General features: G+C 42.2%; 1 protein-coding gene across 1 annotated transcript in view; it reads left to right on the top strand.

The window, feature by feature from the left end:
- Positions 1–640: 640 nt before the first annotated feature.
- Positions 641–23,446, top strand: part of ZNF423 (zinc finger protein 423) — a 280,821-nt gene continuing 258,015 nt past the window's right edge. Inside the window, exon 1 of the mRNA XM_071567599.1 lies at positions 641–665. The gene's annotated coding sequence lies outside the window, so the exon portion shown is untranslated. The remainder of the gene's footprint in view (positions 666–23,446) is intronic.

Genomic DNA, 23,446 nt, shown 5'->3' with positions numbered 1-23,446 from the left:
ATGGAAGGACATTCTGTCTCTATCTAAAATAGTTGTTAATTCCATGACATCCAATTAATGAATGGTGTGAATGTTGTAGCATATGGGAAGATCTGTGTGAGGAATGATTGCTAATTGAATTGCAGGATTGTTTGTGAGTTTCCCCGTGCTCAGTCTGTGAGTTCTTGGTGTAGACAAGTGGACGAGTCAGGATGGGGATGGTTTCTGGGAAAAGAACAACTTGACCTACGGATGTGGAATGTGATGAAGGAGAACTAAAATAACGAGGTAAAGGGAATAATGCTCTGTGGGTTGGAATAGATGAATGGGCTGTTCTCAGGACGTTAATTCTGAGAAGTTTGCAGCCAAGTTTAACCATGTTTCTTATGCCTTTTTTGCATATCTTACAAATTTCCTCAGGGAAAAAGAAGAGAGGAGAAAAAAACCCTTTCTTCAAAGAACTATTTTTATCAATTTTGACAGTATTGTTAAATAGCAACAGAGTGAAACTTGGTGATGTTCTAATATAGCAGTCTGTGCTGCCACTTAATTGATTTTTCACTTGGTTGCAGATGACTACACGAGTGATGATTGTGGAGGGAAGCTTTATGTGCAGTTTTACTAACAGATGCAGAAAGAATGAGACACCTTCTGACTGTCATTGCTGCCACCAGCAAGGAGCAAAAGTAGGTTTCTATTAAAATTTTTTTAGCTAATTCTATTATAGAGATGGTAATTACATAGATAAGTGTAACCAAGTTCAGAAGTGTGACCCTGCAAATATGTAGATATTAATTGAAGATCATGCCCATTAAACAGTATCTCCTTAATACTTCTAGTTAGTCCTAAAATTTCTTGTGCATCTCCTAGGCAATATCTTTTGCAATATTTAAGTTTCCTTCCCCCTCACTGACCTCCGTATTTGACATACACCTTTCTGATGCTTATATGTTTGGGACAACACCAGAGATTTTCCATTTTGGTTCATGGAGTTTTGCACAAGTGTAGTGGTGCATAATCTCTTCAAATGAAAGTTAGAAATTATCTGCCACTCTCATGGCTTTGTGATCTATTGAAATGTTTAGGCAGATACTTGAAATCCAGATAGAAAGAACTATAGCTGCTGCAGCTGGGTTGGTTAATGTGCATGAAATGCAAAGATCATGTGGGATAATCTTAGCTGGTTGTAAATTGACTTCTAATTTCTTTAAACAATTAAATAATGGAAGCTGACAAATCAATTTGTATTCAGTTGTTTTAAGCCAAAATATGTTGCTTTAATATGTAGATTAAATGCTTTTAGAATTGCTAAAAAAGTAGGTGAATTAGAATATATGGAAAATAAGCCATACCTCTTCCTTGACTATCTACTGTCCCATTGGTTGTTTCAGGACCAGCATTAGCACACTTTTTTGTTGGTGAAGCAAATGGAATTTCTGACTTTCATTTCTCCACATTGCTCAGAGATGTGATCTTCAAAGTTAAAAGACTAAAATCAAGTTACCAGTAAAATTCTTAAAGCATAATATTCAGTATTGATCCTCAGAACAGATGTGTTACTAGTCTTAAATTTTGTACTCTCCATCTTCAGTATTTTTGCCCAAAACAAGCAAACAAAATTACACTAATGTGTAATTGGTACCTGTGGCTTCTGATACACCCAAGATGGCAACAGCACAGCAATGGGAAACAATAACCAACATCTCCTGTTTCTTTATACTGGAGTTATAGACAATCAGTTAAAAGAACCTGAACAGTGGTGAAAATAACATACCTCACATAAGTCAGATGTCACACATGCTCTCCAAATGACTGTTTTGTATTCTTGAACAGCTCACTTTTGTGTTGCCTTGTAATCAGGCTTCATTATTCTATCCAGATAAAGTTTAGTTTGTTTGAGAGATGTAACTTAAAATATTCTTCATTCAGACCTGCAGTTTAAATTTCTTCCAACCCATTAAAATTTTAAACACTGATTCATTACAATTCTGGGTAACAGAATTTGACCTAGTTAAAATGAAACAGCTTTGAAATAGTTCTCTGAATTAATTTCTAATAATGCATAATACATAGAGTGATTAAATGTCTGTTCTGGATTGCTACTTAAATATCATAAAATGCATGTAACAAACTCACATATAATAATTAAATGTTAGGAAGTTATATAGCAATTGCCTAATTATAATTTCACTTTCTTGCATTGATTTTATGTAAATAAATAAAAATCCTTCTTAAGGTTTATCTCTATTTGTTGTAAGACTTTTTACTGTAAATTTATAAATTTCACATATTTTCTTGTATCAGGAACACAATAGTAAAAATACAGTGTCTCCTGGAAGAAAAGTAACTGCCCGGTTCTTCAGTTAAAAATATTCTAAAATTAAGGGAAAAATATCTGTACAAAACCTAGATGTTCGTGAAAATCTTTGTATGGAATTTGGACTCTATCCCATTCATGATCTAAAGCTAAAACTGACCAATAATGTTTTGACAGTGGGAAGGAGAAATTACAACTCTTCGTTTATATTTCAAATAAACTTCATATACTGGTACTAAATCAAAACTAAGCTCTACAGCTACAGGAGGGCTGTATCAATACTGAACTGAGGGCTTTAAAAAAATCTCACTCTGTTATACTGCACAGACTTAGCAGCTATATTTTCCTATTTTTTTGTAAAAGTACAAAGTCGACGAAAACACCACCTTGATAAAGCCATCCATCTCTTCTCTGTAGTACATCACAACGTGCCTGTGGAGGATGCACTGGCTCTTGTGGTTGAAGCTTTTGGGAATAGATTTGCTGAGCATGAGCAACAGGAGCATGCCAGGGTTTCACACAAGACAGCTGATGTGGTAGATGACTGCCTAGTTTAGGAGCTGAGATGTGCACTGTGCCTCTGGACACTGGACTTACTGCTGTTATAAGCAGGAAAATGCTTGGTTTGTTGGAGTTGAACCCAGTAAATGACTCTGAAAATACCAGAAAATGTATAATTGAAGGTTTTAATATTTTTTCCCTCTGAAATACAACTTCAAGCATCTTTTAAATCTGATAAACTTGGATACAGTCCACAGAAATAATCTGTAAATAAACGATAAGCACCAGACCATTTGTGTCTAAAATGCTGGTGTGTGCATTAATGGGTATGTGCATCCTGGAGTATGTGCAGATATTCTTCACAAAACTAGAATGTTCTAAGGACACACAGAGATGTCCCTAGTGAGAAATTGCTCTCTCACAAGTCATGGTTGCAAAGTGAGTATTTGGTCATCTGCTAATGCTGTTGAGTATTGAAATTGTAATAGCACTGTACACAGAAAAGGAATTAAGTTAGTGATATCCATCAAAGTAGAATGCAACTATTGGTTTAACAGGATTCAGTAACATAATCGTGAATAAACTGACTTTAATTAAAACTTAATATCCAGCAGAATATCTCAAGAAGAAAAAAAACCCCACCCAACCACTTATATAAATTACACACTTGGAATATCTGTGTCATTTTGATTTGTAGAACTACGCTACAGAAAATTCTTGGTTCTGCTTGTGATAAGGGATAGTGAGATTCTTGCAGGCTTCCGGTTGTGCTCCTAATTTCTCTTGAAGAGTCACTTACCACTTTTGTCCATTTAGACTAAGCCTTTTTGAACAAACTCATCCCTCAACTGAAGCTAAAGACACAATGTCATGAGGATGCAAGGCCATGAGCAAGTATTGCTGCCCATACCTTAAGCAAACTTCTATCTCTTCTGCTGCCAGGCAGGACTGCTGTCTCAGGCCAGTCACCCCTTCCTAAGTAAGGTTAAACCTTGATTTGGGTGAAAGGCTGTCAAGGGCTCTTCCAACACTATTTAAGTTTTGTATTTCAAAGTAATTAATTCTATTTCCATGGCTGACTTGATCACTTGCCACAGTACATTTACTCATAGAGGTAGAACAAAACATAGTAAGTACTACATGAACTGCAATCAAGTAGATGGATGAGATGTGGAAAATCTGATCTTGCAAATATTTGGCAGTGATCAAATAATAGTTGATAGACTGAAACTCAGCCATGCTATTTTCAGAGCAAACTTTATGTGAAAGAATAGGAGAGTAGGGGAGTATACTATTCTTTATCTAGAAATGAATTCGTTCTAACATTATGAAGCATACGAATGAATATAAAGCTCATCTTTCATGTCCTTACTCTGAAATCAGATTCAACTACTGTCCTTGCATCTGTTTGAAGTTGGTATGGGTTGAGGTGAACACCTGGCTATTTTAGAAAGGCTTTTCTTCCTCCCCTGTTGTGAACTTTTCCCATTCTACAAAGCTTTCTTTTTTAGTTACCAAGTTGGTTGCAATTCTTTTGAGTTACTGAAGCTCATGGGAAACCAAAAGGGCAGCAGAAACGGTGAGGGCGGTTCAGGTTTTAAACATGAATATTCTTGGATGCTTAGGATTATAGTGTTTTGTTGTAAATTAAATACTGCTTTAATGATTGAAATCAATGGGGAAGTCAGCAAAAAATACTGTGACATCTGCTCAATTGGATTATTTTATTAAATGCTAGTGTAAAAAGAAACTACATGTACACTTGTGACAGCTATTCATGTTAGTGCTGACTCTGATTCCTTGGAATGAATACTAGGCACAAACTGTATGAAAACTAGTGACCTACATTATGGTCACTTTGGATTAAATGGATTAAATCTTTGCTTAGAACCAGCCTCAGATGATAGTCTAGTATGTTTGTCATGACAAAAAAACTTTGGAAATAAAATCTGGCTTTAACTTTTCATACCAATTGCACTTCATTTGTCAGTTTAACGTGCACATGCAGCTTAACATTTATATCAGAGAGTTTTCCTCTGTAGTGTGCTCATGCTAAGATTAGTAACTCTGCAGGCCAGTGTGCTCTGTTGTTAAATACCTGCGGGAAGGTTAGACGGGTAGCTCAGTGGCTGTACATCTTTTAAAGTAGGGCACTATGAATGATAGAGGCCAAAGCATTTGTAGCTGTTGGTGTGTGGTGTCACTGCTTTGGCTGCCGTGCTCCTTTCTGTTTTCAGGTACCTGTTTTCAGGCGTTTCTTAAGCCTGGTGCTTTTTGACCCTCCCACTTAAAAGAGTGTCCTCTGCAAACAAAGGTAGCTTTTACTGTTTGTTTTAAAACAGAGAAATTATTTCCAAACATGATTGTCAGATGCAAAGGATAATCTTCCACCTTCTCTTTTACTACCTGCTAAAAGATTTGGACTTCTGGAATATCCTTGACATCAGCCTGCAAAATGGCCACTGCTGGGAGGGACACCTGGCCTTTTGCCAGTCAAAAGCTCTGTAGCTGTTTGATTTAATACCTGTAAATTATTTCTAGTTAAAACATTCACGATTCTGAAAACCATATGTGTATTCTAGCTGGAGAACTTGATTTCCTTTAAATAATGATAAGAACGGCCATCTTTTTTCAAGCCAGTCTCAGCCTGAAGGATACTGTTTCTATACTGAAAATAATTAGATACTTCTTTCTGAAGTCCAGTGGGTTTCTTCAGCTTTTTCCTAATAACCAGTGCATTTGCCACATAGATGCCTGTATAGTTGTTACTCTTGTCCAAGCAAAATGTTATTCACAGTAGAAATACAATAGTGTAATTTATGAGTCTTTAAAATTTTAAAAGGTATAAAAATTATTAGATATTGCTGTAGATGTAAAACAATAATGGATACTTCCTGATTTAAATAGGTTTTATTTGGAGAGACAAAGAAGGCCTGATTTCTAAGGTAACTGGACAAAGAAATGAAAGCTACACTGGAAATAAATAATTTTCTTACATCACAATTTGAGTTTAAAGTTCTCACTTAAAACTCTTGCAAAGTGGGAAAAAATAATTTTTTGGATCCCCATGGTTCACTGAGAATAGATTTGAAAAGGTAGATCACGATCAGTTTAAATTAAGTACTTAATGGCTGTGACTAAGCAGTCGTGCTCTGCTTGCAGGGTTGCAGCCCTTGAGAGGGCAATACCTCCTGGCTTGTGACAAGGCTGGCTAGCTAGAAATGAGACCCTGAAAACCATTCCCTCCACTGATTTAAAAGCTATTAGACCCAGGGGGACTGATATGTGTTGCAGGTAATGGATCTGGTAATCTGGTGCCTGTCAGAGCTGCATTCTGTACTCACGAGGGTCTTTGTGTTGGTCAATAATTTGGCCGTTGTGTTGGAACAGAAGTTTTGGAGCAGCCACGGTCACAAGGGCAGGGAGAGCAGGGAAGAGGCTTAGAGTCAGCTTGAGCTTGTACTCAGTAAAAATCCTATGCTTAAAGAGAAGCAGACAAGTGACCTTTCACATGGATTTGATTTGCAAGGCAAGCTGAGTGTGGCTTTGAGCGTATTTTTTAGCCTTTTTAAGCAGCGAAGGTTTTCTTTCTTGGTGGCAGTTACAGCAATAACTAAGCATGATGGTAAAATGTGTGAGTAATTGGCTATCCCTGTATTTTATAGACATATATAATATAATATAAAAATATATTGATGTCCTCTAGTTGTGAAATGCGAGTGAAGATTTTTAATTATTAGACATGCCATGCTGTGGGGTTTTCTGAGTGTGTGCAGCAGCTGTGAGCTGACATAGTCTGGAAGGTGTTATATAGGAATTGTGTATTTTTTTCAAAGCTCGTCCTCTTGGCATGGGTTGATCCTTTCAAAGTTGTAAAGAGGAAATAAATTTTCTCTGTGGTCATTGTAGATAGAATTATTAGGAATTGGTTTAATTTGTAATAAAGGTGATTTAGGTTAGCTGTGAGGAAGTGTGTAGCCAATTCATATTGAAACACATTGCTTGGACAGGAAAAAGATTCATTAAGATATGCACTCATCAGTGGTAAAATGAGTATACATGGGTCTGCATCAAACATTGGGACAGAACATACCTTTTCATTTTAACCATGTTCTGCAGCACAATATCAGCTGGAGGAGGACATTAACTTGGTAGTGAGCCCTTGGCTGAAATCTGATTCAGGTTTGCAGGATACCTAAAAGTAATAGGATATTGGACTATATTTTGCATTGAAGTGAGAATTTAGATGTTAGATAGAAGAGGAGAATTGATTTTTAGATATAATCAGATGTAGGGAGGGTGACCAAATACAGAAACTACAACTCTCTTACCGTATTTGTTATGTTTTGTCACAGCCATTCATGTTAAACCAGCACAGCACCAATGTTTGCTAAGAAGGCACTGCTGACATCACTGGAAATAGTGGAAGTCCTGTAACCACAAAGGCATAGCACCCTCTGTCACCTGTGAAAACTTGTGAAACATTTAAGAAGGCTTTTCCATTAAAACAAATGTTCATGAATGTCACTGTTGTACCTTTGTCATTTTAAGTTAGAAGTTGCTAAACAGTCACAGAATAAAGTTGCCTGCTTAACACAGTTGTCACCAATTTCACTTTGTGTTTGAACTTCATCTGACTGTTCAGATTAGAATGGGCAGGTGTGTTCAAACCTGGCTTTCTTTGTATGTCAGATAGGATGGATGGAAATTCATGCAAAGTCCATCAGTTGTTTCTTCATTTTACCTTAGAGAGATCAAGGTGAAGGGACTGACCACCTGGAATTGTTGGTGTTACTTGCTCACTTAATAACTGACAGTTTTGAAAGAGTTTTATATCAATCTCTTGAATATTGAATTTGCTTGGGATTGGGTATTTTTGTATTTTCAAGTGTTTTAACTTCCAGTATAACTTGAAGTTATAGCACTGGGAAAATTAAGGAAAAATTAAAATAATTGTAGTCAGAAAAGCAGTCAAGTAAACTAATGTGAAGAATGACCTAAATCTGTAGTTATATACATTCCAATCAAATACCAGATTTAAACATTTTTAACACCCATTCTGTGTAAATACCAAGTGGACTTAATATATGCAAAATAAATGGAAGATGGTCTGCAAAAATACCTAATATCTAATTTAAGTTATTGCTTACAGATTGAACATCAACAAACATGCCAGAAATACTGACCTTGAAAATTTATGTGAGTTTTTTGAAACATCTGAGAGAGGCAATTACTTCCATACAGAAAAGAGTTCAGAAGTATATGAAGCACACATTGAATTACTGAAAGTAACTTCTGTAATGCATTAAAAACACCACAGGTATAACTTGCAACCATAATAGATGCAGCACATTTTCAGAAAGGAGAGAAATTTTAAAATGATTGCAATGTCTTTAAAATTGTAAAGTAGTTTTTATTTTATATTTCTGATGTGTGACAGATGCTTTTCATAATTGGAGGAGAAAATTTCCACTGGTAGTGAATAACAAAGAACTTGCTGTTCTTCTTGCAAGACAGTCTGTCTAATGCCTTCACAGTGCCGTCTGTGGTGGGGCACTTCACTGTCTAGAAGGTTACACAGTGATTTCAGTATTATGTTTTTCTGATAGTGCTTGCTGAACTTGCTCTATCATAACTCATGTTGTCAGATGCGGTTTTATTATTGAATTTCTTCATTTTATGAATTAAATCAATTATTTTTTTGCCAAGAAATAGTACCAACTATAGATCTTAATGGAACAAAATTTCCCTGCAGTGCAAACCATGGAAAATAATCCTGTGCTTGAGAACTAAGTGGTGTCTTTCTGCAAGACCTGCCAATTCATTTTTATCTTGCAGCTTATTTCATTCATTCATCATTTTCATTAATGCATTAGCTAAACCCATTAGGAACTAGCTGTCAGTCCAGGAGTAAGTACTAATATAACTTACTATTTTCAAGACTCTAATACCCATTTTTAAGAATGTAAGAATGACTTGTGGGAAGTGATAGTCTAATGGTAGTGCCCTCTTTGGATAGGTAACTAATCCTTAAAATGATTGAACCCCACCTAACTCCTATCTATGAATTTATTTGGCTGTTGATACTACATTGTCTGAGAGCTGCACACACTTATAAATTGCCCTGCCAGGGTCCATGTGAGATAGGAGATTGCATAGGCTTTCCCAGGGGAACCTGGAAGCTTGTTTCTGAGTCTGGAATTGAACTAATTCTCTTGAGCCCCACACTAGGTCCTTAATCACAAAATCATTCCCCACTTCCCCCAAAGGGATTAAATGTAATAACTTGTATCATTTAAGGGCTTTTCTTTTTTAAGACTCAAGGTTGAGGTTTTGAGGTGAACTTTGCTAAAGAGTTAGCTGCCATGGTGTAAAATTTCTCTTTTCAGAGGTAGGGACTGGGAAGTTGCAGTGGAGCTCTGGCACACAGGGGTTGACCAGGTCCTGCTGGTCCTGCAGTGGCCGTGAGTGACACCTTGTGCACATGAACACCAATTCCTCTGTGTTGTGAGGAAGGTGCTAAAACCAAATATCCTGAGGAAATAGAGTGAGAGAGGTACATACCTGCTCTGTGAAGAACAGAAATGAGGTGTGTGTGAATTACGGTAAAATCAAAAGTGAGCAATTCAGATCTATATAAGACCCTGTGAGACTGAAGGCAGCTAGGAATAAACAAGTCACAGCTGCTTGGAGGAGTAGCTACTCCCGAGAGGTTTCTCATGGGAGCTCCTCAGGTTTCTCACAGCACACCGGAGAGGTTCTTGAATACATCTAGGATAAATTCTCCAAAACATGGGACTTGTGAGATATGGGTTTCTAACCAATTGAAGTTAGCGTGGTGTTGTGTAACTCTTAGCCTATAAGCTGTAGTTCTAACCATATATAAACCTGTGCTATGTGTAATAAAATGTCTTCACTATGAATCTAATAGATTTGTGTGAAGTTCAGTTTCTCCGCCATTTATTTGTTTACTTTATGTGTGAAAGTGAAAAGGAGCATTTTGTTGCCATTTTAGGAGTCAGCATGGGCCTCTGACTTCATACATGAACAGGAAAATTAAAGGAGCTGAAAAATGCAAACCCAGTTTACACCTGTCTTTGGATACAAGCAGGGCACTTCTGTGGATGCTTACCTTTCAAGAGATTAGACTAAGTTAGTAGCTGTTTTGGCATGAAATGAGAGAAAAACTAAACTCAGCATGCCTGCACACAAAGGAAATCATGTTCGAAACTTCACTAATTTAAATACAGCAAAAAACCCCCCACAAACCAACAAACAAAAAAATAACAATGACAACAACTCCCAAAAAAAAAACAAAACCAAAACCCCAAGCTTTACAGAATGTTGTCATCTAAGTGAATTGTGAACTTTGAATTTATTTTCCTGAGGAAACTTCTGAGCAGTGTAGATACTTTCATTGTCCTGCTATTTTCAAACCCTCAGAAGTGATCTCAAGCAATATTAGACAAATAAAAATGCTTGCTTCTCCTTGAGTGAGTTGTTTGGGTGAGCTACACTCTTTTAAAATTGATTTAAAAGGCCAATGGTCCTTAAACATTCACAGTGCTGGGGAGTGTGGAAGAACAGAGTGATGTGCAATATACAGTAAAGAGAATAGAAAAGGCAAACTGTAAGTCCTACTGCATTTTGAATCAGCTGACACTTAGGGAAGAACTGCCCGGTGGCTGAGTCATGGTGTGGGGGAGCTGGACAGTCTCTGCCCGCTCCCCAGTGCTGCCCAGTCCGGGGGCATCTCCTCAGACCCTGGAGTGCAAGGGCTCCAGCACAAACAGGTTAGACCACTCCTCGTGGAAAGTGAAGGAGGGGGATCAAATTCCTCCTTGGCTGCTTTTGCCGCACATTTTTGGGTCACCTGCAAGTTTCTGTAGGTGTCTCTGCTCCCCTCAGAGCCATGGGCTGTGTGTGGAGCGTGAGCCTGGCTGAGCCTGGGCTCAAGGAGACAAACTCTCTCCATTGTATGTCTTTGAGCCTTCATGTTACACCCAAGGATGGGGATAAACCAAAGCTTGGTTGGCATCAGGGCCCACAGGAGGGCTGCTGTGGGCAGAAAATGGCTCTAAATATGTCCTTTGATCAATCTGCTGCTTGTTTTCCAAAGTGCTTAGCTGGGCAGGAGTCACTTGAGGGCTACTTCTGATTTTACCAAGAACAAAACATATCAGATGAGATTTTAAACAGAATCCTGCTACAGTGATCGAGTAGAAAAAGGAAAGACAACTTTCATCTGTAGTTTAGGCTGACATATGGCCAAGAGTGCTTGAATTATTGACTGCTCTTCATATTGCCAGTACTGCTATTGATTTAAATGTCCTCAAGGTTCACATGGTCATATATTTTAAAGGCTGAATTTCTCATCTTGTGCTCTTACGTCTTTAACTGGATTTACCTTTCTGACAGAAAGGTTGTATTGAAAGTATTTTTTAGATCAGCTATTCTGACCTGCTTTTGAACTTAAATATTGTGTGTGGAATAAATAAAAACATTGTTGAGCTGTAGTCTCTCTGCAGAGGCCTGGTAAAGTCTGAGTAATCAAGCAAGAGAAAGTTACTTCCTTGTTTAAAATGTGTATTTCGGGACATAGAACTCTTTTTGCAGTGTACCAACATCACAGCTGCATCTCAGGCTGATGCTTGCCCTGGTGCCACACACTTAAGGTGACAGAGGAGGAATAGGAGGGAAGAGATCAGAAAGCTGCCCAGTTCCCCAGCTGGTGCCTTGATGGTGGGAGTGCTGATGGAGGGAAACAGTTCCCACTTCTATCCCTTCACCAGGAGCCTGGGAATCAAACACAGATCATGAAGAGCAAAGAGACACCTGAAGCTGCTCTTCTGCCAGAGCAAATTGAAGTGCCACAGAGCCTAGTAGCTGCTGCAGCCCAGCTGAGGGGAAGGAAATGGTTCCCTCACTGTGCCTTTTATTTCCATGAGTGTGGCATGCTCTCTGCCAAGTTCAGACCAAGGAGGAAAACGCATTGCTCCCTTTGCCTTGTGTTTTCTTTAATCCTGATGCTTCATCAGCTGGAAGCTGGTGATGTGCAGGTGAGCCCTGTTCCAGGGGTGGGCTGCTCACCTGCAGCCCCTGGCAGGGCTGTCTGCTGCTTCAGTGTGCCAGGAGGTAAGATACATTCATGATACATTGGTCTAAAGTAACCTGCAGGCTAGAAAAGAAGACTTCAGTTAATTCAGTTTTGCTTATACTTGTTGTTGAAAGGCTGTGTGTACACTTGGGCACAGTGGGCTTAGCTGTTTCTGTGCCTTGCGGTGTCCAGGCATGGTATGAACCCTGGGTTGGCTGTGGAGAAAACTGTCTGCTCAATCCCCCTCAAGCACTCACATGAGCTGTGGGATGGAGAAAGAACAGTTATTGGTTTTTGAAGGTGTTTTCTACTGTTTTCCAACTGCAGAAAATGAGTAGGGAGGCTGGAGGTTACATACCAGACTGCGATAGGGCAGCAGTAAACTTTGGTCTTTGCAACAGATATGTTGGAAAATACAAATATTGGTTGGCTTGTTAATTGCTCAGTGATGAGGGCAGTTGCTTTAGTGTCTGAGTGCATGATGATGGAAACTTGATGATTAATTACTTTAATGTTTTTAGATACTGTCCCTAATTCTGTATTCTTTCTCAAACTGTTTTTTGTAGTTACCTGTGATACATAGGGTTGGGCATAAAATATTTGTGGTGTTTTCAGTCTGCATTTTTTAATGAATTTTGCTAAAGATGAGAGTGCTGTGGGAGTACCAGGTGACAAGATGCTTCCTCTTGTTATAAGAAGGTTTTACGTAGTGCTTGGTTTTTCTTGGTTTGTGAGCTGAATAAATGGTGTGAGCCTAAAGCTCTTATCCTTTCTTTTGGGCTCATTTGTGTATTGTAAGCTTCCTGCTGTTGTTTCTAAAAGTACATATTTTATTGGGCATTTTTCTCTTTGGTACTTTTCTTCATAATAGTTTTATAGTGTTTAATGGGGTGTAACACTGTTGGGGAGCTAAGTGGAACGTGTAGAGGGAAGAAAGACTCCATTCTCAAGTCTGTTATGAATGAAATTATGTACAGTGTTGGCTTGACAGTACTTAAGCTACTTTGATGTCTTAGCAGCTTCTTAATATCCCTTTAGTGAGAAATAATTGTTCAGAAACATACCCTGACAAATTCTGGCATCCTCTGTAATTATAACTCCTAATTTCCTCAGTAGATCTTAGACTCAAGTGTCAGAAACGGAGAACTGTTTAGTTCTGGTTGATTTTAAGGTGTGTAACCTGTGTTCAGTGCTCGTTTATGTATTGGGGCCACATTAACAACACTAAAGCTGCAGTATCAAGGGTTTAGAAGATGCTGAACTAAGGCTCCAGTTCATTCCCATCTCAGATGTGTACAATGATTTTGCAGTATTCCCGACTTATGATTGTCCTCTGTCCTGTGTGACTATTATTTACTTATTTGTGCAGGATGTTTGTCTCAATATAGTTGGGGTGTTTTAAAATCAAAGCTGCTTTATGTAGTAAAGGCAGAGGGTGTTGCAGAAATTGGAAGGCTCCTCATCGATAAAAGTCAGCAGCAGACTGCAATTCTCTAAGGCTGTATTAAGCCTGAGAGCTGAAACATCACAAAAAAGCATGATGGTCTTCCTGGAATTTCTTTCCTGTCACAGCATTTCCATGTAACTTCAGGCAAACCACGTAACCGGATCCTGTTTGTGTTAGGATTTCTTTATTTTGTACACCCAGCCTGGTATGCTGGCAGTGGGTATCCCAAACCTCTGATTCTTTTAACCTCAGTGACAAGGAAAAGTTATAGGAAACAGGAGGCTGTGTGCAGTGTGTGCTAAATGCTGGGTGGTAAATGAAGGCACTCATATAGTTATACTCCCTATAGTAAAAAAAAAAACAACCTGTAAAAAAGTTATGCTTTGCTCCTTATTAAATAGACAGTTATTCAATTAGAGAATGGTGTAATTTATGTAAACTGAGACGCGTTGAATCAAGACACGTATTGCAGATGGCATGAATGGAAGTAGAAACTCTTCTTGGAAATGTATCTGCTGCCTCTAGTGAGCCACTCTAAAATTGCAACAGCAGAAAACTAAGGGAAGCTGTGAGATTTCAAGCTTCTTCAATTTTCACCGTAAGCATTTAGGCTCTTGGGGTAAATCCTTCTGAAATTTCTGCTAGTGACAACTGCGTGGAAAGGTTGGATGCAGAGAGAGGCTTTGGGCAGGCTGAGTTGCTTGGTCAAGCCAAGCACAACCTGTGTGCCGTAGATTGAACACTCCTAAGTGATGGAAAGTCTTTACTGGTGAAATTTTCAAACAACAAACCATCAAGGTAGTAAACAACAAAGATTTTGTTTCTGACTGACTCAGTTGGCTAAGTGGACTCAGCAAACACTGGCACAGGCAAAAGCTGGCTCTTGCTGCACATCTGCTCACAAAGAAAGTGAGTTGTGTTTCAGATGGGAGATGGTGCTTCGAAGCTGCAGCTGTAAGACTTACTGCTGTACTGCAGTGAAAGAAATAAGCCAGATCCTTGCATGGCTTATTTATCTTTTGGCTCCATTAACAGAAGGAGAAACGCTTTTACTGGTGCTATTTTCAGAGAAAAAAATACTGAAATTGCCTGGTTTGAGTCCATATTTCAGGGAGGATTTGGAGATACATTGGGATTCTATTAGAGACCACAGAAACGAGCCGTGGCTGTGAAAACAAGCCTCATGCTGTTAAGTGTTAAGAGATTGATTTTTCTCACCAGAAAAAAAAAAAAGAAGAAAAGGAAAAAAAATAAGGCTGTTGGATGAGATGAGACTGTCCAGGTACCTCAGCAGAGGAAAGACATCAAACAACTTGGAAGCTTTTTACCCTTCCTAACAATGAAGCAATGTGCTCCAAGTTTCAGGGGTGCCCATTGAATCAACAAACTTTTTTTTTAATATACTATTTCTGGATTTTTTTTCTTCATGTCTTTGTAGGGTCTTGCCGAAACCACTGTTGATATGCGATTTCTCTGATGCTTTTTCTAAGTTTAGAGCTCCAAGGGGTTAACTGCTTTCGAGAATTCACCTGGATGAATGGGCAGAGTAGGTAATCAGATAATCTAATGATCCTGGGCTCGAATTCCCGGCCATAGCCGGAGGGCTTGTCAGTGGCTCCTGCCCCTGCACGCGACCGCAGCGTGAGCCTCCGTCCGCAGCTCCCGCCCGTCCTACCGGGGTTGTCACTCTTTTCCTGAGCTCGCTGAACGGTTCCTCCAGTGCCTTTGTTTTCTCCAGCGCCGAACCTTTCTTTCAAAGGCATTCCACATGGCAGGAGTCCTAAAGCAATGACGTAAGGGGGGAGGGAAGCGGAAAATAGCTCTTTACACAAACTCTGCTCCGCTCCTTTTGAAGTTGGTCGTACATCAATGTACCTCTGCGCTCTGCTTCCCCTGGCGACCTGCTCGTGGGGCCCCAGTAGCAGCTTTCGAGCTTTGTGGGAAGCCGCCCGGAGGGTTAGGAAAGCTGACTTTTAAGTGAACGGGAGATGCGAGTGAGTCTTTAGGACAAACGGGAAGCTGGAGGGGCTGTTTGGGAAGTTTTGGTAGGCATTGTCAGACGGGAGCAGCGCCCAGTGGGCCCGGCTTTACTCCAGAGGTTTGGGAAAGCCCAGAGACGCGGAGTCCAGCTGTTACTGACGGAGAGACCTGCAGGGAACCCAGAGACCGCCCGTCTCCGTGGGGCGCCGCCGTGGGCGCGCTGGCCCTTCAGAGTCTACGGGTGCAGGCCCGGGGAGGGGGAACTGCCCCTGCAGCTGGACAAAGAGGAGAAGCCCGCGTCTTGTGTCTCCTTCCCCGTCCCGGAGCGGCGCCGGTGACCGCAGGGTCCCTGTCCCCACCGCGCTGCCGCCCGTGTCCGCCAGGGGGCAGCGGCGCTCCGGGGAGCGGCCGCGGGTCCCGCCGCCGGTTTCGGGATCCTGCGTTTCCAACCCGTGTTTTCCCCGGCACGAATGTTTGCAGGGGAAGGCAAGCTGAGCAAGACCCTTCCTGGCGCTGTAGGGCGGGTTTGGCTTCTGGGAGCCTTTGAAAGAGAAAAGAGTGGGAGGGAAACCAAGAAAAGGAACTAAAATAATGCGTCTGAGCGTTGCTCAGCTCGGTCGACATGTTGACATGTAGGTCGGGATATTTGTGTCAGTAAAACATGCTGGAAAGGCTGTGTAGTTTCCCTGATCCCATCCCTATCAGTACCATACCCTATGGTATTTATCCATTCAGTATAGAGTGGCTCTCGCATACAATTACGGAAAGAACAGAAAGGAAAAGTAGAGCTACATGACAGAGGACTTCCTTCCCCAGGCTCAGGGGTATCCGGCATGGTTCCCTTCCCATATCCTGCTTTCAGGACAGCTGGTGTGTGGTGGGTCAGGGGGACAAAGGGGGAGAGCAGAACGGGGGCTGCAGCCCTAAGGCTAAGCCCAGGGGAGCAGCTTTGTGGGTGCTGCACTCCCGGGCCGGCCGTGCTGTTCTTTGGCAGCGAGGAAGGCTCAGCAGTACCACGAGGCTGGGGAAATCACCAGCCCTCACTTGATTAAAACTGGAGTTTTGATTTAAAGTTGTTTTATCTGGGCAAAATCAAAGATCTTCTCCTATTTCTGCATCTGTGCTCCAACTCTGTTCTGCCACTGAAAGCTTGTGTAGCTGAATTGGGGAGGAGAGGGATAGAAAGTTGCTTCTGGGTTGCAGTTTCTTTGTTCCATTTCCTACCTGGAACATTTATAGGAGAATATGTAATGAAATTAAAAAGTTGGTGAAAAAGGTGGTAATTTCCGTTCAAACACTAAATCAGATTTGAGTCAAAAAGGGATACTCTTTCTTAGCTAACTCCACGTTTTAAAAACAAGCAAACAAAACTACCACAAAATCAAAAACAAACCTCTGCCTCTGCCCACCAGTCCAGCCTGCCCTGGAGGGGTGAGCCCAGTGTTCAGGGGCTGGAATCCAGGAGCATTCCACCTCCTGTGCAGGAAGCACTGCAGCCACCTAAAGAATAGAAAATTGTGAGTTGCGTTGATTTGCCATGATAACATGTAGCAAATGCAGCCTGCATCATCACTTAAGAATCTCCCTAGTATTCTATGTAAAGATTTGATAAATGCAACAGCATTTAAGCAGCAGTTTTCCTCCAAAATTCCCCAAATTAGAAACCCCCTCTTTGCCCAGTGAGTTCTCTCCTGTCTTTCCACAACGGCAAAGTGGGCTTGGTAGTTCTGCTCACAAGCCTCAAATGAGACTCTGAGGGGATGTGGGAAGTTAAAAAAATTAGCATCATTGTGCTCTGCAGGGCAATCCGCAGTGCTGGGCTCTGGGCAACCGAGTGAGGCGCCCTGGCTGCTGCTATTTTGTACAGCTGTGCAATTCTCGCCAATTTTGATAACGAAACTGATCCCTATTCATATTTTATTGGGGAAGTGAGAAATCTTAGGAGAAAAATACTTGCTCTTTTCTCCACAGGGTGGAGCATGGCTGTGTCAGGGAGGTCACCTGGCTGAGGGATGCACTGGGGATGCTGAGGATGTTGACACATCCAGCAGCCCCTTAGCAAAGGGCCTGGAGCTGCACCACAGTCCTGTGAAGGCAGGACCCTCCTATGCTGCTGGTGTGCTGTGTGCTAGCCTGGGCAGGGCATCCCATGCCAATGACCTGGACCCATCTGCCCTGGAAAACTGCATCCCCTCAGAAGTGAAATAGTTTTTCACTGTGGAAAACAATCCTGCCTTCATCCCACTGGTGTGCAAAGTCACCTCCTGTGCTTAGGCACAAACTGAATTACCTGATTAATGTTAGTCTTCATCTGTACTTTCAGCTTGTGCTAATTTTAGAGCTTGGAATAAGGTTGATAATGGATTTGGTTGATCAGAAATAGCTATTCTGCTTTGAATACACCACACTGGATTGAGATGAATTTCCCCACAGGAGCAAGTTTTTGAAGCTAAATGGGGTTTGCCCATGATATGTGTCATCTACAATTAGCCAGCAGGGCAGTGACCTGCTCAGAGGTCAGCACTGGGCTCAACTGTGCTCCTCAGCACCTAGGAGGACCCCCATCCCGTGCAGAAAGAGACCCCAACCTGCCTGCCAGTCACAGCTTTTCCTTGTGGGATGGGGTACCCCGATTCCCCTGAAGGCAAAACTAGGAGTTCCCTGGAGGAACAGGCTGGTTTTGGTACTGGTGGTGTTTATTTATGGTACCCTGAAGGTGACGCTTCTCTGTCTTGCTGGTTTCCATAAGTTAAAGAGATGTGTCAAAATTGATGTAGCAGGATGAGATCCCTGGAGTGTTTTGGAAAATGGCCAGCTTTGGGAGGTGCATTTGTCTATGGATAAAAGTGAATAGAAGTTGCCTTACCATCTCTTCCTGATACATTTGCATTTGTGAGCCCCATCCATGTCTGCCTGTCCCCACCACCGTGCTGTGGGATGTGGTTATGCTGCCACTGTCACAGGCCTGCAAGAGCACACTGTCTCTGGGAGGGTACTACAGCCACCTGAGCCAGCACACAGGGCTGTGCAGACACAGTGGTATTGCAAGGAAGTCTTGAAAATTTTTCTTAAAATTCTGTGTGGTCTCTTCTTTAAGAAAAATATTGCCAAGGAGAAATGGAATGCAAAAAGGAGGAAATGCCCCCTCTCAAGTTTGATAAGCCCCTCTGTGGGGACCTTCTTTCATCCCACAAAGCATCTGCCCAGTGTGGATGTGGTTGTGCTGGATATCCCCACCACAGAGTGTGCCCCTGCCCTGTGCCCACCCTGACTGCCAGGTTAGCCACATGCTGAGCTCATGAAAATACTGGAGGTGAGATTTTGGTGTCAAGGTTTGATGTGAAGGAAGCATAGCAGGGATGTTGTTTCATGAAGAAATTGTTTGAGAGCAAATTGCCATGGATCAATGTAATCTAATTCTTTTGCTTCTGTGATCTTAATATGTGCTTTAATAATGTATTAAGGGGGAGCATCTAACGGGCAGGAGGGAAATGATAAAGGATGGTTTAACAGAAAGTGGTATAGGCAAATAAAATATTGAAGTCAGTCATTAAAACGTGGGTGATGTCAAAGTAGTTAAAGATAGGGCAGAGAGAGAAAGTAAAACAGGCTCTGTTGTGTGTTAGGCAAGAAGTGCCGTGGGACCATTAGAAAGTCCAGTAGGTGTGGGGTTTGTTCTGTGCCTTTCCATACAGATTCTAAAGGCAACAGGTGGCCTAAAGGGTCTTTCTGACCTCTCTCTGAACTAGATTTAAACTTAAGAAATACAATAGGAAGTTTCTGGTTCTTAAAATTCGCTGTTCTTCTCTGCCACTAGGTTAGCTCACAGAAAGGGTTTGTTATGGTTTGAGCTGCTGGACTTGGGGCAGAGCACCCCCAAAGCAGCCTTGCAGGCAGCATGGTGCTGTTGCGGGGCTCAGGCACACACAGCCACAGAGGTGCCACTCACTGGCAGTGCTGCATCAGCCATCCTCCCTTCCTTCCTGTATGGCCCATTTGTGGAAGAAAGCAAAAGCTGATTTGAGGTGCCTTAAAGAAAAACATCTTCACTGTTCGTCCACAGACAGGGAAAGGACTGAAACTGCACAGCAGTAACAGTATCAGGGGCAAAATTAGCATCAGGAGGTAGCAGGAGCAATTAATGGCACAGAAACTTCAGCAGGTCTTGTTCAGATGTTTGGAATTAAGTATTCAGCAGAGTCTCATCAGGTTCATAGAGAGTGGTAAATTCTTCTTCCTGAACCTAATTTTCTGTACTTGCAGGGGAGCTTGTACAAACTGACATGTGGGGACTGTGGGTCCCGCTTACACTATATTTTTGCACTTGCTTGTGCAAAAGCTTTTAACTTGGACATCAATCTGGTAAACAGCAAGAATAGAGGGCTGTGGGGTTTGGGGTTTTTTGGTCTTATTATGTCTTTAAGTACTTTATAACATGCTGTTTACATTCCTGAACATTATTCTGCATTAAATAGAACACAATAGGAAGGACTTTTCTGAGACTTGCTCTGCCTTTCAGACAGGGACTTTTCTGAGACACTAGTTTGATTTTCTGCCATACTGCAAATTCTTCCTGATAGTCCTGAGCATGTTCCTTAACTGGGGGGTCTCTGGTAAGGGAACACTGCTTAGGCTTGTGCAGGGCTTAGATAGCCTGATGATGGAGGGGTACAGAAATGTTACAGAGAATTAATTATTTGCTCCGTGTATCTCTGATTTTGCACCCAACAACAGTAATCATAGGGAATTGTAATTTGCATTGATTTTCTATATATTTAATGTTTTTTTTTAAAGTTTACTCTGCAGAAAAGCAGCATTGATCTCTTATACAATTCTGGATTGTGGCTGTACCCAGTGATCTCTGCATGTGTTTCTTTTCCTATTAATAGTACTTAGTGATTAGTATATAGTAAGTTATTTAGTCAAAGCTATTTGGAGGCCAAATTTTCTAGAGACTTCTTGTGATTTTAAAATATCATTACTGATGGGCTGGATTTCAAATAAAATCAGATTTATTTAGCAACCCAAAATCTATGTAAACATTACTTCTGGTGTGCCTGCTCTAAATGGACTGTGCACATTTGAAAAGGTTTGTATCCATGACATTGTTTCAACAGAAAAGCACTGGAATAAATAAATGCAACCGTAACAGTTGGGCAAACTGCGTTCCAGACAAAATCCTTCCTCCACTTTCATTCACCTTTAATTACGACTGCGCCGACACTCCCCTCCCCGCTATTGCCAGGCTTTCGTTCCTGCATTTATGTGGTGCTCTGGAGCTGTTGGTTGGAGAAGCCCCACAATAGGGACAGAGGTTGGGACAGAGCGGCTGACAGGAATAATAGCTTTGCTTTGTACGTCTGTCAGCTAATGCTTAACTAATGCAGAATTACTGTCAGCCTCCTGCGGAGCTCACTTTCCTCTCCACCTGAATGCGTAATGACTCCGTGACAAGGAATTTGAAATAAATGCCTAATGGCTGGACATTTAGAAAATTAGGAAAGTAGCCGAAGTTTGTCACGGTTGCTGTCTCGCCGGTGTTCTCTGCTCCCGTGGCAGGTGTGGGACAGTAGGTACTGGTGGTGCAAAGCCCCTCACGGCGCTGGTGGTCCCTGGGCAGCCTTTGCCCCCCGGGCACCGACCACACTGGGATGCAGTGCTGCCTGGGGACACCAGCAACTGCTGATGCCTGGGACATGCTGGCCGGGTTTGGGGGCGACTTCCCCCCAAGGGGTGTCTCTGCGTGTGGGCATCTGTCCCCAGTGTCTAGCCCCTTGCTGGTATCTGTGCCGTCCCACGGCGGTGCTGGTGCGTGGGACTTCTCCTGGGCTGCTGTGCACCCTGGAGCCACCGCGATGCTTCACCCCAGAGAGCAGAGCAGTCCCTGCCGAGCTCTTGTCGCTCAGTTTGCAAACCCCTCTGGAACCATGTGGGAGGAAATATGTTTTCTAAATGGCAGTCATTATCAGCTAATGGGGATGTTAGCAAACGGGGAGAGCTCAGAGGTGCGGGGGTGGTCGAGTTGGGGCCGGCAGGAGGGCTTTGCGACCACAGGGGCTTGGCAGGATGTGGGGGCTTGCTATGGGCAGGCCCAAGACAGCCAATGCCTCCAAAAAAGGCTGCTGGATGTAGTGAACTCTGGCTCTGTAGGATGGAAGCAAATCCCTGGGTGACATCTTGTAGTCTGGGACTGTTCCCACTCCTCAATGACTGTTTCCTCTCACAGAGGGGTCCCAGTGGCAAATGGGAACATATGAGTGTTTCCATGTTGCTTTGGGACAAAGTGGTCAGGGTTACTTTTCATCAATTTTGACCCATCTCTGCATGGGCAATGAAGGGCTGTGGTGGCCATCAGCTTGCACTGGTGTCATAGTGACATCTGAGGCCAGCTGTGCTTCCTATGGTACTGCTGGCATCGGAGGCAGTTCTTTATCCAAAGTCCAGTCATCTGAGGCCTCCCTGGAACCTGCACGTAAATTATTTCAGCTTGTGCATCTCTACCTGCCTTGTCTGTTATCAGAGATGTTTGGACAATGTCCTTGACCTCCCTGCTTTGGGCAGGAAGGGTTGATGAGCAGAAAAATTTTGGAGGTGGAAACATTTCCACTAGTGCTGTTTAAAAAGTTGTACATCACCTTCTACAGTGAACTGAGTGTCCTAATTTCACATATGCATTATCTGTGTTAGATCACAACTGAAGGAAGAAGACTGGGCTGACAGACCTGCTGTTAGGTGGGCAGTTGTGAGCTCCTCAGCACAAGGAGGGATCTGCCATGTGTGAGGATATTTTCTGACCCCGGTGGTCAAGTCCAAATTTGTTGCTGTTGCTTTTTTTGCCTATGTACTACTTTTAAGCTAGCAGAAAACATCCAGGAGAATAATTGTGTTTGAAACATTTAAATCTACCATAACTTCTCAGTACAACCACCAGGGAAAATACACCACACATACAAATATTGAATGAGATTTTAAAAACTAGCAGTGTCAAAGGTGACTGATGTTTAGTCTTTGAAATACTGCATGAAACGTGTATTTCAAAAGCCAAACATGAGCCAAAAGCATGGAGCAAAGGCTGGGGCTGCTGGGCTGTTGCACTAAAGTGGGTGGTAGCAGATGGTCGCAGCATGAGCTGGTGACTGGCTGCTTGGCCAGCCTCAGCATGGGCATGGGGTTTAGGATATACCTGCATAAAGCCATGGGAGCTGCTGGCAGTGCCCTCCTTGGGAGCACAGCCAGTGCCCTGATCCGAGCCTGTGCCCCTGCCCCTGTGCTGCATGGATGACTTTGACCCACCAAGTGGTGTTATATACATGCTGCCTGTTGAAGGGTATGTCTGTAAGGTCCGGGGAGGAGATGCCTGAGCTTGCAGGCAGTTGGCTCTCAGAAGTGCCCCAGAGGCACAGGGCTGCAAGGACCAGGCCTGGGTGCACCTCCTGGTGCCTCCGTGCATGGGGGTCAGGCTATCTTTGCAGGCATCAGCAGAACTTCCCACTGGCCTGTTAATACCAGATGTGCAACAAGTTCTTGATGCTAGGATTTAATGTGGGCTGTAGTTATTAATGCATCTGAAAAACAGAAACCACAAGTAAGATGCCATCTCCAAGTTGCACTAATGGAACTATTGTTCTGTTTTACTTACCACAGGCAGGTATGGCCATTAAACCAGCTTTAAATAAATACACTGTACATAAAGCAGTCTAGGTAGCAACTGGTCATTGAACCTTGGTGTTTCTGCACTCATTTGTTTGCTAAGATACTAAAAATTAGGGTTAATGAATTAGAATATTTTGTTTAATAAGGACTTAAAGTTTTTGAAAACAGATTTGAAAGCTATTTCTGAAAGTCTTTGTCTTTCAAGAACATATTGCACACATTATCTGTCCAGAGTGCCTTGAGGCTGGTACCAGTTTGGTCTGAATACCATTGCTGTAGTGACAAATTGCAAAGCCAGTAATTTGTCATGCACTTCTGGTTTGCTTCTCTCCACTGTGTCTAATGTCAGCTCGGGAAGATTCCTCTGATGTGGGCTGATGTCTCAGGGCTCCTTGGCAGATCATGGCACCTCCAGCAACTGGTTGTTGTTTCCAGGCCTGTCAATAATGTGTTCAAGGCAGGGTGAGCGCTT

Source organism: Pithys albifrons, chromosome 12, assembly GCF_047495875.1.
Source record: "Pithys albifrons albifrons isolate INPA30051 chromosome 12, PitAlb_v1, whole genome shotgun sequence".
NCBI classification, from domain to species: Eukaryota; Metazoa; Chordata; class Aves; order Passeriformes; family Thamnophilidae; genus Pithys; species Pithys albifrons.
This window is presented reverse-complemented; position numbering and strand designations above follow the sequence as displayed.